The sequence below is a fragment of the Mustela nivalis genome, assembly GCF_964662115.1.
Source record: "Mustela nivalis genome assembly, chromosome: 4".
Taxonomy (NCBI): domain Eukaryota; kingdom Metazoa; phylum Chordata; class Mammalia; order Carnivora; family Mustelidae; genus Mustela; species Mustela nivalis.
The window spans coordinates 46013481-46030345 of record NC_139023.1 but is presented as its reverse complement, the minus strand read 5'-3'; the positions used below and the strand labels follow the sequence as shown (position 1 = coordinate 46030345).

The window sequence follows — 16865 nt, the reverse complement described above, 5'->3', positions numbered from 1 at the left end:
TCCAGCCGGTCACAGCGATGGGGTGATGGATGATTTAGTTGCCCAGCTCGTCCTTCCCGTGGCACGTCTGTGGATGAGGTGCGTGGTGGTGACACAGACCTGGTAATAGACTATTTTGGTAAAGAGCTAGAATTTCTCTTTGCTTCTTGTAGAATCTTCTCTTTTATCCATTATTTCCAAATAGGTCAGGAGAAATGGGGTCCTCCCTGGTGTATGTGTTAACTCGTTATCTGCCAGTTGCAATTTCTCAGCGGTCTGCCAAACTTGGCACTTTAGGTGGCATGACTTTTACTAACTTAACATGTAGACTGATGTTGGCAGTCACTCAGCAATCTACCCAAAGCAGGCAAATCCTTCACCAACGTCACATGTTTACTCTCTCTGAGGTACTTTCTTATGGTATTTATATCCCCTTTGGTAGAGGTTCGTTTCATTGCCATTTATCATCCTCTGATCTTTTTAAACATGGAGTGAGCTTCTTGTGTGGTAAACCTCTGGAAGACTGCCCTCTAAAATACGGTTGTGCTGATTTGATAAATATTTTGTAAATATTTGAAATGATAGGATTTGATAACAAACCACTGGTCTCTGACTCCCTGGTGAGTGTGCATATGCAAATAAATTATGATTCCTGTCTTATCGCCCACTTCCCTGGTCCTCCAAGGCTGTGCCTCTTATTTCTATCTTTGTTACCTTTGTCAGTCAATATAGAGTCTCCTTCTCTGTTTTTAAAAAAATTGTTCATGGTCAATTTAAAAGGCTTGTTGTCCCTAATTTTTAGATGAAGCAGCCTATCACCTACATCAGATGTATTTGTCTGAGCAAGATGGGAACTCGGGGGAGAACATCGGACAGGAGATAAAAGAGTTAACATGTAATGTAGTGATCCGAAGGGGCATGTACACCTGAATGTTTATAGCAGCAAAGTCCACAATAGCCAAACTATGGAAAGAACTAGATGTCCATCAATAGATGAGTGGATAAAGAAGATGCAGTACACACACACACACACACACACACACACACACACACACAATGGAATACTATGCATCCATCAAAAGAAACAAAATCTTGCCATTTGCAATGATGTGGATGGAACTAGAGGGTATCATGCTTAGCGAAATAAGTCAATCGGAGAAAGACAATTATCATAGGATCTCCCTGATATGAGGAAGTAGAGATGTAATGGGGGGGGGTTAAGGCGGTAGGAAAAGAATAAATGAAACAAGATGGGATCGGGAGGGAGACAAACCAAAAGAGACTCTTAATGTCACAAAACAAACTGAGCGTGGCCAGGGGGAGTGGGGAAGGGAGAGGATGGTTGGGTTATAGATATTGGGGAGGGTATGTGCTGTGATGAGTGCTGTGAAGTGTGTAAACCTGGCGATTCACGGACCTGTATCCCTGGGGCTAATAATACATTATATGTTTATAAAAAAATAAAAAAACAACAAAACAAAACGAAACAAAAACAAACAAACTAAAAGAGCTAACATGTACTGACAGTGGATGCTGTGCTGCGTGTGTTACGGAGGTCATTTCATTTCTTTCTCAGGATAACCCTGTAACACAGATAACCGATGGCCAGCAATGGCGCTCAGAAGTGAAATTTCTCAGTCGGGGCCACGCGGGAGTAGAGAGGAGATGCGAACCGGCCAACTAGGGCTTTGGAATGTAGTGAAGAGGATTTAATAGGTGAGGACAGATGGGAGGGAGAAGGATGGGTGGCCGATGATAAATTCCACTCAGTAATAAGCAGTTAGTTAAAACCCAGGTACGGGGATACATTCACCTGTCACACATAGACATGCAAGATCAATCCCGGGGCGGGGGGGGGGACCCTGGAACAAAATAGGAAGTACTATAGCCCACGATGGGAGAAGGTATGAAGGTGTGCTGGTGTCCTTCCCCAGGAACCACTTGGTTGGAGCCAGTAGCCTGCAGTCCCCAAGCAGGATCCCACACTCTCTCCTAGGCGGCCGAGGCTCTGGACACGTGGGCGAAGCCACTTCTGTCCCGCGAAAGGCAACTTCACCACCACGGCCTCTTTTCTTGGCGACCTGGGGTATCTGCGTCTACAGGGAAGTCTTATTAGATTGTTCCCTAGGACAGAGTTCTGCTTTGCAGCTGTATCTGTCAGCAAGAGGACTAATACCATACCAGGCAGAGCCAGCATGGCCCACAGGCCTGAAGGGACGGGAGAGGGTCCAGGAAAATCAATTCGTTGGATGTCCTGTTGGAGGCTTCCTGCTCTGGGGACCTCCCTCCAGAGCCTCAGAATGGGGAATTCCGTGAAGTAAGTGATTAATAAATATTTGATGAAAGACAGAAGGAAGGATGGAAGGGAGGAAGGAAGGAAGGAAAGAAAGAAAGAGAAGGAAAGGACCAAAGGGAAGGAAGGAACACAGGAAGGAGAAGAATCCTATCAGTTAGGGTCATGTTCACTGTATGATACCCAAAGAGTATTTCTCAAAGTTCCAAACAAGACAAAGCTTTCTTCCACTACAGTGACCTTGGAAGTGACACACTTCAGCACCCCTTAGTGGCTCCTAGTTCTTTATGTCTCTCTTTTTTTTTTTTTAAAGATTTTATTTATCTAGTTCTTTATGTCTTCCAAAGTGTCTCTTCTCCCTCGCCAGCAGTGCCTGCCGCTGGGTGGTCTGGCTTCGAAGACTGGCCTTGGCTCTTGCTGCCTCATCACTGGGATATTTATTTGACAGTTTCTGGGGAGTTTTTAAAGTACAATGTAGCTCTTCTTTTGATACAAAGCCAAACCCACTCTGCTGGGGTGAGCTGGATATGTGCAAACACACATACTTAGGGAAGACACCCTTTAGACAATAAACTGGAAAGAATGCCTGAAAGGGATTGCAAAGACTCTTCGGTTGTTTGTAAGTTTTTCCGAGAATTTGCTCGGCTGCAAAGGAAAGTGGACTCCGGTTTACTGAGTGTTGCTGTAAGCGCCTTCTGTTTAGAAAAGCGAATCAGCATTGATCTCCTAATTGGATGTTGCTGGGAAAATACAAGTGCTGGGAGAGGCAGCGGCCGCTCTACTCCTCCTGCCCCAGCCCTGGCACCGTTCACACTACGGGAGCCGATCTGGCATCCTCTTTGGGCTGGGGGAGCACATGCCCTCCCAGAGTCAGGCCCGTGTCTGAATTGAGGGCAAAAGTCATGCACTTAGAACCACCTGTTCCGGGACACCTACATCCCAGATGTTAAAACAGTGCCCCTCAATATCCAGACCGAAAACAGGACAGTAAGAACGGAACCCCCCACGACATGGAACAGAACAGCAAGATCCTCGCGTTTGATCTGAAAAACTCAGCCCTTTCTGAAATGGCCAGAGCCCCGGCCAGAGGAGCCCCCAAAGGACTGTGGGAGAGGTAGGCATGCTGGACCGGGAGAGCAGAGGAGCTGGGAATGTGTCCAGTGAGTTTGACAACGTGGTGACCTTGGGCGGAAGCTTAATGTCACTTTGTCTCCCTTCGCCCATTTCACACATCTGTCAAAGACGCGTAATAACCCGGCCTCATCTCATGTGGGGGCTGAGGATTAATTAATAAGTGATTGTAAATTACTTGGCACTCCTCTGAGGAAAGGCATTGGGAAGCGCCAGGCACTGTAATTATCAAGCAATCCGCAAGCTCCAAAGCCCGAATGGCCTCAGGGAAGCTGCTGGGTTGCCTGTGGTGGCCCCTCTGGCTGGGAAACCAAAGGTGGAGGGTCTGTGGAGCACTTTGTTTCTCCTGTCAGCCGCCACCCCCCCCCCCCCAACACAGGACACTCTCCCCACCATGATGAATACCCCATTGGTAGCATTTCGTGCCCTACATGATGAAAGCACCCATCTCCCTTGATCCTGGCTGGGAAATCACACTGAGGCAGAGTGGTGTTTCCCAAGGATGATTCCCAGAGCACCTGCCAAGCATGTTGCATGAACCCCGAAGGGCTTTGTGGGGGAACACCACATGTTACCCTCTGCCTAGAGATGGACAATCCACTTGAATATATTAAAGTCCTGCAAGGGGATTGCAAGAGCGTGTTTAAATTTTATTTGCCTCCCTTCTTCCCCAAATTACTTGATGTCCTGTGATGTTTGTAGGAAGTGCACATTGTGCTCTGTGGATGGACCCCTGTCCCCCACTGGAATGTGAATTCATTTGCTCCTCTCCTCACAGATGAGTCTCTTTCTTGACACATTAAATCTGGACAGGCTTTGTTACTTGCCTTGGCCAACAGAAAGTGGCTGGGATGACCTTGTACCAGTTCTGAGCCTGGGCATCAAAAAGTTTGCAGCTTCTCCTCACCCTCTGGGAACCCAGCCAGCCTCTGTAGGAGCACTCGTGGGCTAATCTGCTGGAGGGTGAGACAACCTGGCTCTAGGTGCCTCACTCCTCAGCCAACAATCACCCAGCATCACCACCTGACTTGGAAGGAAGTCGACCACAGACATATGCAAGAGACCAGACACGTGTGTACCCCACAGTGTTGACCCGGAGAATTATGAGCCACAGAAGTGGTTATTGTTTTAAACTGCTAAGTCTTGGGTGGTGTGTTATGCAGCAATAGATGAAGAGTACAATGATGACATTAATTTAAACAATTCTTTTTAATAGTCATAGACCTATAGTCATAGGTATATAAATTGGGCTTAGAAATTTGGCCATGCACTGACTGTTCAGCATTTTGGCTGGACTGGCTGTGGTCAGCTCAGCCTCTCTGCTGTGTCTTGGTGCATTCTCCTCTGCACTGTGGGAAGAAGCAGGAACAAATTTACATGTCCTACAGTTCCTGTTCTCATATGGTTCTGGCTTCTCTTCAGCTAGAGGCATGGGAGTAAGATTCGGAAGGCAGACGAGAAGGCGAAATTACCATCCTCCAGGGTAACTGTGGGTGGAAGCGTGGACGGACGCAGGCACGAGGTCTGCAGCAGCTTCTGGGCGAACTCTTAGAAATCACCCTCCATGGGGCTGCCCGTAGCCTCACCACAGCCTTGGCGCCTCCTGGGTTTCTGAAACTTTGCCTTCCTAGGCTTTCCAAGAGCGTGCAAACCTCTGGTGAGATTTCCAATTACATCAGAAACCAGACCGTGATGCCCGATAATAAGAGAATGTGACTGCTGACTCTCAGCGCCAGACTCCCGTTGGGAACTTCACTTTGCTACATTTTTTGGAATGTTTTCTGATGCATTGTAGGGGATACTCTCCAGCACCAGCCAAACGCAGGGAGAGATGAGTAAGGACAGGTATGGGAGCAGGTACCGGGTTTCTGCCTTCCTCGAGTGGAGCGGCCTCTTAGCACCCGGATGTGCCCAGCCCCCTGCAAGCCCTGCCTGACTACCTTTTAGCTCCGAGACTTAGGGAGGTTCCTTGCCTCCGTTTGCTCGTGTGTAAAATGGGAATAACAATTCTCACCCCAACCGGTTGTTGGGAGGAAGGGGTGAGCGCCGTAAGTACTGGCTTTGTCCCGCATTGTCCCTGTATATGACATCTAGGAGTTCCTCTGGGTGAGGAGCCTGAAATAGCCAGAAAGAGAAGATACACGTGTGCAAATTTCAAGAGACTGGCATCTGGATGATCGGGTTGTCCTCTCCCAAACGGCTGCGCTTTGCTGCCTTCGCTTTCTTTCAAATTGGACACATTAGCGTATCTCCAGAAATGATCAGCAGCTTTCAGAGCTTCCCTGTTTGGTTCCTCTCATCCTGGATCGCCACATCTGGTGCGCACCTTGCTCCTGTTGCAAAGGCTGCTTTCTAATAAGCAAAAACATTTTACTCAGGCGAATGTGAACACGATTTCAGCGGTATTTCCCAGGGATTGCCTTGGAAATCAACAAACAAATCAAAACGTCTCATTGCCCTGTAAGGATCTCAGTAGGATTATATCAGAATTCAAAGGTGGGGGGGAGGGAAAGACAGGGATGAAAAAACCCAATCATCTACCTTCATTTCCACAGTAGTTGTGGTGTTGAGAGAGTCCCACAAGGAATCAAGAGTGTATTAAAAACACAAAATCAAAAAGCTTTATCTAATGTCTCGCTGTTCTTAGCTTGTTTGCTTATTTGTGGGGAGGCAGCAGGTGAGTGTTGGGCTTCTTGAGGTATTATTACAGGGGAATCTTCCACTGTCACCAAGAGGAAACCCGTCTTCCCAGAGATCTTCCCAGACCAAAAGTATGGCCTTCACTTGATCATAACAATGCATATTCATTTTTCCTATCCTTCATGTTTATTTTAATATGGAAACAATAGTTCCCCCTGGCTCTTTCTAGATTACAGGTGCTCAAAGAGGACGGGTGCACAGCTTTATTCCTGGAAGGTAATATTAGAAAGAGAAGGGGCTCAGGAGTCGAATTCTGACTTCCCCATTCGGTAGCTGTGTGACCTTGGGACATGAATTAATTTCTCTGAGCCCGTTATCGCATTTGAAAAAAAAAAAGATAATATTTTTCTGGCAGGGTTGTTGTGAAGATGATAATTCCGTGAGATAATGTATGCGACGTGCTTAGCAGAGTGGTAATGTGTTCCCAGGAAACTGTTGCTGTGATTTATATTGTCCCTTATTCTGAGAAGGAGGAAAGTGAAGGGATGTTTTGACCTTCCTGATGCTGGAAGACTACTCCTCTTTATTCGGTCCTCACCCACGTTGAGACCTCCAGTTGGCCCCTTGGCCCCTGTGAGACTTGTGCTGATGTGGGATTGGGTGAGGAGCCCGAAATAGGCAGAAAGAGAAGACACACATGGACAAAGAACGGGCTCCAGGCAAGCAGACCCTCCGGTTTTCTTCAGCCAGGGTCTTCCAGTGAGCTGTTCCCAAAAGACTGGCTCCCTAATACGTTGACTGGGTCCAAATGTTTGCTCAGATGGTCCTGTGCTTAGAGCTGAGGCGTGTGGAGGGCACAGGGCTCTGGCTCTCCTCATTTATTCTGGCTCATCTTGTCTGCTTGATTCCTTTGCCCAAACAGATGGATTTCAGACATCCAAAATGCTTTGTTGAGTACATATGGTAGGATAAAATTAGAAGGTAATAACCAAGGTTTTTCTTTCTACTTCTTCTGTTTGTTTGTTTCTGTTGTGTTTTTTGCCCCAGAGCAGTCATGGCCTCCCAGGGAGGAGACAGATGAAGGGGAGCATTGAAGGCAGCTCTGAACAGTTTTCAAACCATTTTCGGAATGGAATTTGAAAGAGTAGACACTCTTGTCTCAAGAGCCCAGGCTTTTTCCTGCAAAAGCTTTGTTTTTTGTTTTTTGTTTTTGACAAAAGGTATTTTGAGGACAGAATTTGCCTTAGAGGGACGTGGTGGTTTGAAGACCATATCCTTAAATGGGAATATGGCAAATTAGAAACAGTAGAATAGAATCGGGCAGAAATGATGACACGTCGCTCTGAGAACAGAGAATAGTAACAGTGGTTTTCCTTGTGGGAGCCGCTCTCACTCTGTCTTGGACTGTGGGCTCTGGAGATGCCGGCTGCCATGCCATGAGGTGGTCCTGTGGAGAGGCCCAAGCATTGGAGTTGGGAAGCTGGTCTGCCACATCCACGTGGGGGAGCTTGGAAGCAGATCTGCCCCAGTCCAGCCTTGAGATGACCACAGACTGGGCGTCACTTGGTGGCCTGAATCTCAGGAGAGGCCTTGAGGCAGAGCCACCCAGCTAGTCACAGCCTGTTCCTGCCCCATCAAAACTGAAATAATAAATGCTTGGTTTGCTGAGCTGCTAGGTGTTGGGGTAATCTGTTATTCACCAGGAGATAACTGAGGTACGTGGCCGGGGCATGATGATATCAAATCAGTCTGAGGAAGTGATAAGGGTCTGATGGACTGTTGGATGTGGAGGACAAGCAGAGAGAAGGTCACCAGGGCCAGGGCAGTGATGGATCTCCATCTTGGGACATGGACAAATGCCCCACCTTCCTAGAGGGGATGGACACCCCGGGTAAGTTTGGGGGCTTCTGCAAAGTCGTGATGACGTCCATCCTGAGGAGGAAGCAAACTTCCTGTAGAAGAGACTATTGACTTCACTGAGATCACAGGAAGTAGAGGTAACAGCCAACTCGTCTAGGGCAGAGGCTGGCAACCTTCTGTGAAGAGTCGGATAATAAGTACTCTTGCTTATGGGCCCTATCATGTCTGTCACAGCTACTAACTCTGCCTTTGTGGAGTAAAAACAACCACGGACAAGATGTAGATGAAAGGGCATGAACATGCTCCAACAAAACTTGATTTATAAAAACAGGCAGCGTCCCAGATTCCTGGGAGGTAGTCTGTCCCTCCCTGGTGTAGGTCCAGAGGATTCAAGTCAAACCCCTGGGTCTCCAGCAGTTCCAGGAGAGCTGAAGAGGCTGAGGCTGGCTTTTGGACCTGGAAGGCCTTCCTGGGGGGCATGAAGAAATTGCAGAAGGAGCGATGGGGACTGGGGCATTTCAGCTCCGTCTGTCTGGGCTTAAGGACAGAAGACCACAGAATATAGGAGATTTTATGTGTTAAGGAGTTGGCATTGCTTCCTGGATTTTAATGTCTCCTGGGGGAAGCGTGTGTGTGTGTGTGTGTGTGTGTGTGTGTGTGTCTATGTGTGGTGAGACTGTGGTTCTGGGGCAGGGGAGAGGGGAACTGGTGGCAAGGGAGTTAGCAGGGACAGTATCCTGAATTAACTGAGCTCAAAAGCAAAGTCACAGGGTTTTCTTGAATTGGCAATTTTTTTTTTTTTTTTTTTGAATTGGCAAAATTTTTATACTCCGTCAGTGGTAAATGGACTGTTGAGAACTAAGTTTGTATCAGTTCTGGAGTAATGAAGAAGGTGACATTTTTGTAGACCTGGGCACTGTGATTATGTAACATTTGTGTTTGCTATATGCATATAAATAAGAAATAATATCAGAGAGATCCAGATTTTGGAGCTGGGAAAAAGCCAAAAATTCAGAGCACGTGAGTAGAAATATCATTTCCTGCGGCTCTTGGCTGATTCTAGAACTGGGCCAACTACATGATTTGCAAGGCCCGGTGCAAAATGCAAATGCTGATCTTTCCTTTTGAAAGAGCAGGAAAAAAGTGCTGTTAAAGGTAGTATAGTACAAGGCTTTTTCCTTTCTTCCATGGTCTCTTTTTTGACTTTTCATGGAGTTTCCTCTTTGCTCTCTAATGTTGTTTTAAGTACAGAAAAATTAAAAATATAATTATTAATATGAATTTTACTGTTCATCTTTATATAAATATCTATAGGTATATAAAGATTTTATTTATTTATTTGACAGAGAGACACACAGCGATTAGAGGGAACACAGCAGAGGGAGTGGGAGAGGGAGCGGGAGCTGAGCAGGGAGCCCCATCCGGGACCTGATACCAGGACCTAAAGGCGGACGTTTAAGGATGAGCTGCCCAGGGGCCCCTGTTCATTTTTATATAGTGCAAGGCCTCTTTTGAGTGCAAATATAAAAGCATTTAACTCATGCAATCGGCAGAATCATCTCACTCCTGTTTTGTGGCTCGTACACGTGTGTACACTTTGCTCCTAGCAGAACTGCAGGAGGCGGCATGAAAACTAACAAGACTATTTTAAATTTCACCTCCCAAGGTGTGCGCATCCTACGGACATGTCTCTTTGGCTTCTGCTGAGCGCAGAAAGACAGAAAGGAAAAGGGAGTATGAGTTGCACTATCTTTCTGTTCCTTCCCTCCTCTGTCCTCATTCTGCATGCACTGTTGAGCAGCAAAGGGAGGCAGGTTGGGGGCCAGAGGGGGGCCCTGGATTGACTTGCTGGGGGCGCTTGGACACAGTACTGCCTGCCTAGGGGCTGAAACAGCAGAAAGGGATTGCCTTACAGTTGTGAAAGGAGAAGTCCGAGATCATGGTGTTGGCAGGACCACTGGGGCTCTGATGAAGGCTCTGGGGCAAGATCTTCCAGGCCTTTCACCTGGGTTCTTGGCCTTCTGTGGCTTGAGGCAGCTGGCCTACAGTTTCCACTTGCTGTTTCCTGGCTCACACTTGGTGTCCAAATTTCCCCTGCTCATAAAGATACCAGTCCTATTGGATGGGGGGCCCATCCTACTCCAGCAGGACCTCATTTTAACTAATTACAACTGTGACAACCCTATTTCCAAATAAGGTCACAGTCTGAGGTGCTAGGAGTGAATTGGGGGCAGGGGGAGCACAACTGAACCCATACCAGATTCCTTGATTGTGTTGCTTAGAGCTCATTGCTTTCTTTCTATAGTTGAAACAGGTTCTGGTTTGAACAGAAAGCGTGACCCCCTGGGGATGTCAGTGTCCCCCTACCCAGTTGTGGATCTGGGGACCCACATCGTGGGTCCACTGGCATTGTGTGCTCATGAGGAACCAGGAACACTATATGTGAACATGGCAGCTAGGAACAGAGGGAACAGAGGTGTCCTGTATATCTCCTCTGCTCACATATGTGCGCCATTGTCCCTTTGGACTTCACTCACAAAATCCAAGTTCAAATTATTAGGGTACCTGGGTGGTTCAGTTGGTTGAGTGTCCAACTCTATTTCAGTTCAGGTCGTGATCTCAGGGTCGTGGGATCGAGCCCCAAGTCAGGCTCCTCAGTCAGTGGGGAGTCTGCTTGGGATTTTCTCTCCCACTCTCCCTCTGTTGCTCATGCCTGTGCTCTCTCTAAAAATAAATAAATAAATAAATAAATCTTTTAAAAAAAGGATAAAATTACTAAGAATGTCAAGATGGCAATAGTTGAGCATTAGAGCACATGTGGGGCTCTTCTGAGCCTGGGGCCCTGTGTGGTGGCCTGGGTCACCCACCCACAAGGTGGGGTCCAGAACCACAGCCCACCTCTTGTACCTGAGCTTTGTACTCTGTGCTACAGATCCCTAGTGACCTACTGGTGACCCAATCCAATCTCTGTAGACCAGGGGTCCAGGGAGATGAAATGCCTATCCCAAGATTCCCAGTGGGAAGAGACAGGACTGAAGGCCTGGTGGCCAGAGCCCTGGTCCAGCCATAGCTTACTGTACCCCACCACCTTGCCACTGGCTCCCTCAGCTGCTCCATCTGCTAAGAGTTGGCTCAGTGTGAATGCCCACTGCACAGACACTTCTTTATGGTCAGTTATCATGAGGTATTGGGGGACACTCCTTAGATGTGTGTGTGTGTAGGGGACGGACCTGCCTTGCCTTCTCAGTGACACCTGAGGCAAGCGGTCACATGGCAGCAGTTTTCCTTCTCAACTGAATCTTAGGATTAAATTCAGAGTGATGGGACAAGGAGCAGGGCTGTGATGTTAAAAGGATCAGAGCTTTCCTGTTCTCAGCTCGGTGAAAAGATGAGGAATGGGGTAGGAAAAGGGTTGGAAAAGCCGAAGGGAGCCTTATCCCACAGTAGGGCCACGATACCTAGATCTGACCTGAGGCAAAGCGTCCCAAGCATGGGTTGACTTTCAGGGTTCTCCTGACATTTCTGGTCTCCCTCCTGTCTCAGTGAACTTTTGCTATGTAACAAGCCCCCCTTAACTTAGTGGCTTCAAATAATAGTCCATTCTCTGCCCTCGCCTCACCCCCCACTCCAATGTAGCTCAGGATTCTGTGGGTAATGAGGAGTGGGCTCAGCGGGACAGTTCTGCTCTGGCCCATCTTTTTCAGCCCTGAAAAAGCTGTAGCTGGCTGGCTTAGGGAGGATTCGAGCAGCTCTCGACTGGGGCTTCTTCCTGTGGTCCCTCATCTGCCAGCAGGCTAGCTGGACTCCTTCTCAGGGTGACAGCAGGGTTCCAAGAACAGCAAAAAGGGAAGCTGTCTGGCCTGTGGAGACCTAGGATTAGAACTTGCAACACTCTCTCTTTGACTACAGTCTACGGATCACCACAGGTCACAGACCAGCTCAGCTTCAAGAGGTGGGAAAAGATATGCCACTCCTTGGGGGAAGAGCTACAAAGCACTGTGGCCATTTTGCAATCTATGACATCACCTCTGGGCACGGCTCAGCATCTCACGCCTTCCATCCAGTGCTCCTGAAACTTTCTTGTCCTGGTGTCAGAGCTTTTCCGTCTTCCCCCTTGTTATTCCAGGGCTGTCTTTTCAGGATCCTTTATGAGAAGGAGCCAGCTTATTTTAGGATAATTTGTGCCAGATGACAGATAACAGAACGTGGGGAGACATCGTAACAATAGGCAGTACTCATGGGTCACTCCGGGAGCTTCCGGGTAGTAGAAGTTCTGAGCTTTGGGAAAAAGCCATGCCTTAAATCAGGTCTGTCTAAACGTCCATGACCGGAAGGATTATCAGGGGAGTTTGTTGACACTACAGATTCCTGAATCCGTGATGGAGGTACTAGTTCTGTGTTTTCTGGGAGGAGCCTGGGTGTTTGTGCATCGTCAAGCTTCCCGGCTGGTACTTTAGATTAACTGGATGTGGACGCCACAACCGTATCTTAAAAGCATAAGAAGCATCTTGGCGGGGGATGCAGGGAAAGCAGGGGGAGGCAGGAAAGGTGTTTGACTCGTGGGCTCCTGGAGGGATAGACTGTGTCTTCTTTCTTTCCCTGTGCCCACTGCGACTGGTGCCCACAGGTATTTGAGATTCTTGCCATGTTTAATGGAGTTGAGTGGGGCCATGTTTCTCTTGTGTGGTTTGTGTTCTACCAGCATCTCTTTCTTGGGATCATGTGAGGAATGCAAATTCCTGGGCCCCATTCCAAGCCCGTCTGAACCAGACTCTGGGGTGGGGGCCCACAGTCTACTTTAATGAGCCTTCCAGGTGAGTCTGATGCCTGCTCATGTCTGAGAACCACTGGGTCAGGGCTAGGCACACCTGGGAGGAGGAGCTCCTGAGCAGCAGCCCATGTGAGTGAGGTGGGGTCACTGGGGGCCCTGGGGGCATGACTGTGTCCCAATCAGCCTCAAACCCCATGTCCTCTGGCAGGGTCCTCCTGGGGCTCCTAGCTCTCTGAGTATGCTCCTCTAACACACTTGCTGTGTTTCTTTTCTTTTTTTTGTTGCTGCAATTCTTTATTCTGCATTTTGGACTGGCAAGGTTTCTGGGTTGATAACAAAATGATGGTTCCTGCTGGGTGAATCAAGCTTTTAAATTGGTGTCAAGATCTTTCCCCCTTTCCTGAGTGGCTTTTAAAACCCTGCGCCTGAGGTGGAGAACTGAGGATTTAAGAATTAAACAGGAACTGGCATGAGGGAGGTCCACCATTCCTGCAGAGTTTCAGCTGCGCACTTAATTATTAAAGTGGGTATACCCAGCGCATGCGTGGACACACACACACACACACACACACACACACAGAGTGGCCCGGGACAAAGTATCTAGATGTCATGTTGTATTTTCGCTGTGGTTGCCTGGACAACACTGGGAAAGAAGGAGTGTGTAAGTCCTCCTCAGCCTCACTGGCCCCAGGAGATTAAGTTCCTTGGGCCAGAAGTCTCCTGAGCAAAGAAGGAGACTTAAAAAGTGAGAGGACGTTGGCCTGAGTGTCACAAGTCCGGCATTCTAGCTTCGGGTACACCACAAATTCTTGGACCCATTGCTTCGTCTCCCTGAGGCGCAGCTCCTTATGTGCCAATGGCACATGTCCTGAGATGCTTTCCCTTCCCCTAAAACATTCATGAAGGTACTTATGAATGCATGCAAAACAATAGTTAGTAAGACATAAACAGAAATTAGGAATTCTATAGGAGGATTGAAGAGATTAGTGGAAGCTAGAATCTGAGAATCTGAACATTAAATTTGATTTTGAGGGCTTGGAAAGCCAGGGGAGGCATGGAAGAGGTAGGGTAGAAAGTTTCTCTTGACCTATCAAGTAAGAGAAGGAAGTAGATGGGCACGGGGAGTTGGGGGGGCATGGCGTGGGCAGGCAGGGCTTGGGCTTGCCCGTGAGACAAGGAAGCAGGAGCCATGTGACAACTCCTCCTCTCCAGTCCCCATCCTGGCTGGTAGTTCACCTGACATCTGAGATTGCCTGGAGTTATCTGCTCTGTGGATTTCCTTGGCTTTGTGCAGCTTATGTTTATTGGGGGGCATGCAGCAGTTACAAAACCATTCCTCCCTTTCACACACTTGTGCTCACTAACGTGGTCAGGCAATGTTTAATTACAACAACGCAATTGTCCTGGGAATGCAATTCTGCTAATAGGTGTCTGATTTCAGATGAGGCTTCAAAGGGGTAGCAAATCTTTCAGCCTGAAGAAGTACCAAACATCCCACCCTTTGCTGAATGTGCAAACAAAAAGGTGAAGGACGGCCTTTTTGGGTTAGAATAAAACAAGCAGCCAGTGTTGCGTGGACTGTGTGGAAGGAACCGCATGGGAGGGGTGTCTCCACTTGCTGATAGACAACTCGGAAGAGGAAAAACAAGGCTCGGGACTCTCCCTACCAGCTCCCAAGACAGACTGTGAAGCTCTAGCAAAGACAATATGGTACTGACACAGGCAAATAGATTCCTGGAAAAGGACTGAGAAATTGGGCCACTCTATCCGTTTTGTTTAGGATGTGGAATAATGGGATTTTTTTAATCCAGTGAGGTTGGAAATAAAAATAGGCACAGCCACTTAGGAGAAAAATTTGGTACCTTCCAGTAAGATGAAGATACAGACTCACTATTACTCAGAATTATACTTCTAGATATATCTTCTAGATGAATTCATATATACATATATATGCATCCATATGTATATACACATTTGCATCTCTATATGCACACATGTGTATGTCAGCAACTATGAACAATAGCAATCACAGAAGTATCCTTTGTAGGTAAAATATTGGAAACATCCCAAACTCCATTTGGAGGAGAAATGAATTGTTGTATCTGTAATGGAATTCCACATAACAGTGAAAAGAAATCAACTAGAAATACATGAATCAATATGGATTAATTCTGCAAATATACTATTGATCAAAAGAAAGCAATTTGCTAATGAATATTTGCAGTATGGTATCTACATGCAACAGTTCTATAAATTGAATAGGGATGTAGATGTGGAGAGGAAAAAGAAATGCAAATAAAGGGCTAAACCTCTAAAATCAGGACAGAGGTTCCGCCTGGGTTGACAGAAGGAACAAGGAGGTCCTATACGGGGAATTTCACTATGTTGAAAGTGAATTATTTTTAGAGCTGGTGAGAGTCGCCATTCTTCATGCTGTTTTACGTGTCTCAAATGTTAATAAGAAGTTGCAGCACTTTTAGTTACAGACCCAACCATGTGTCTTTCCTCAGGGGATGGATCAAGATTGATCCAATCCAGGAATGAAGATCCCATTTCCTTTTGCGGTATGATCACTTTGGGTATATAACCTATTTTTCTAAGGCTTAAGAGAAAGTCAGCTGGTGGTGGTGGGGGTGTATGGTTCTGGAAAACTTTTATTTTCTGATAAAGAATCCCATTGACCTTTGACTCTTTTTCTTCTTGAGACTGTAGATGGCAATATGATGTCTGTATCTTTGGCAGCCACCATCACCAGCTGACAAAGAGCAGAGTAGAAGGCCAACACTCCAAGGATGGTAGAGAAGGGACATGGTCGGATGTGGACACAACTGAGCTGCAGAATGAACTCCGGGACCATCGAGAGCCCACAGTTTGTTTATTTTATTAAAGAAACAGTAATTATCTTAATGGCTCAAGATACAGGTGGTCTACCTTTCTGTTACTTGTGGGAAAAACTTCTTGATACAGAACTCAACAAATCATCTTCCTTTTAACCTTATAGTTGGGCTTGCCTTTCCATGAAAACACTAAGCACTTTCTCTCCTTTAAATCTCTACTCTTTCCTTCATGTATAGGGCCCCTTCTTTCTTGATGAACACCTCAGCGATAAAAGCTCTTCTGAAATAGGTCCTCTATAACACTTTCCCAGAGATCCCAAGTTACCAGCACTCTTTTTTCCCCAGGACTCCCAATACCCTCTCTCTCTATTACAGCCCTTTCCATGTTAACAGCATGTTCCACCATGAGTCCCTTTGAGGTAGGACCAGGGTGTCTTCATTTCTGTGTCTCCTGTGGTTGATACAGCTCCAGGCACATCATAGGGACCCAAGAGAAACCGGGTAGAATGAAAGATGCCTGCCTCATATCTATACCTCAGACAGAAAGCAAGTCAAGTACCAAACTGGCTAACCGAGGAGGAGACGTGTGGAGGAGGAGAAATTTGGGTGACCATAAAGGCACACTGCAAAGTCAACCCTTTTCTTAACAGCTCCAGATGCAATATTCCATCAGTCACTTCACATTGGCTAATGTTTGTGTTTTGGACAGAATCATGTTTAAGCTCACAGGTCTATTTAAATCCTGGTTTCCTTTCATTTTCCCATCATAATCAGGTTTAAGTGATGATTGCTTAAGCTCTTATTTTCTAGGAGATAAATGATTGCACAGGTGATGCTGGGCACTTACAAAGTGATTACTTTTCCCAGAACTTGAACTACGAAAAGTGTGGGCAACCTTTATTATCAGACAGAGCCCTGTGTGCTTGGGAATACAGAGACACGAGTAGTGCATTATTTAATTTTAATGGGCTTGAACGTTTACTCCAGTGCACTTCTCTGTATCAGTAATCATGAGAATAGAACAGGGTTTACATTAAATATTTTTTATGTCGTGTGTGTGTGTGTGTGTGTGTGTGTGAATGTGGAGGGGAGTCAGAAATAAATGAAAGGAGCATCAATATGTAGATTAACGTTGAGACAGAAATTCATTGAAATATTACCAGCAGCTTTTTATGTAGTCAGGGTGCTGGACCATGAATTGGTGCATATGTAGAGGAGAGCAGGCTTTAGTTGAGAGAAGATTCCCGCTGCAACAGGAGTAGACTGAGATAGATATTTTGGAGCAGATCTTCATTTAGCAGAAGGTCCTTTGAAAAACCTTTTTCATGCAAATGTAGGTGAATGACACTTTACA

General features: G+C 46.7%; 1 long non-coding RNA gene across 1 annotated transcript; it reads left to right on the top strand.

Moving 5' to 3' along the window:
* Window positions 1–7660: 7660 nt before the first annotated feature.
* On the top strand, window positions 7661–15667 carry LOC309863277. Its single transcript, XR_014310964.1, has 2 exons — window positions 7661–7758; window positions 15380–15667. It is a non-coding gene; the product is annotated as an uncharacterized lncRNA (long non-coding RNA).
* Window positions 15668–16865: the final 1198 nt, after the last annotated feature.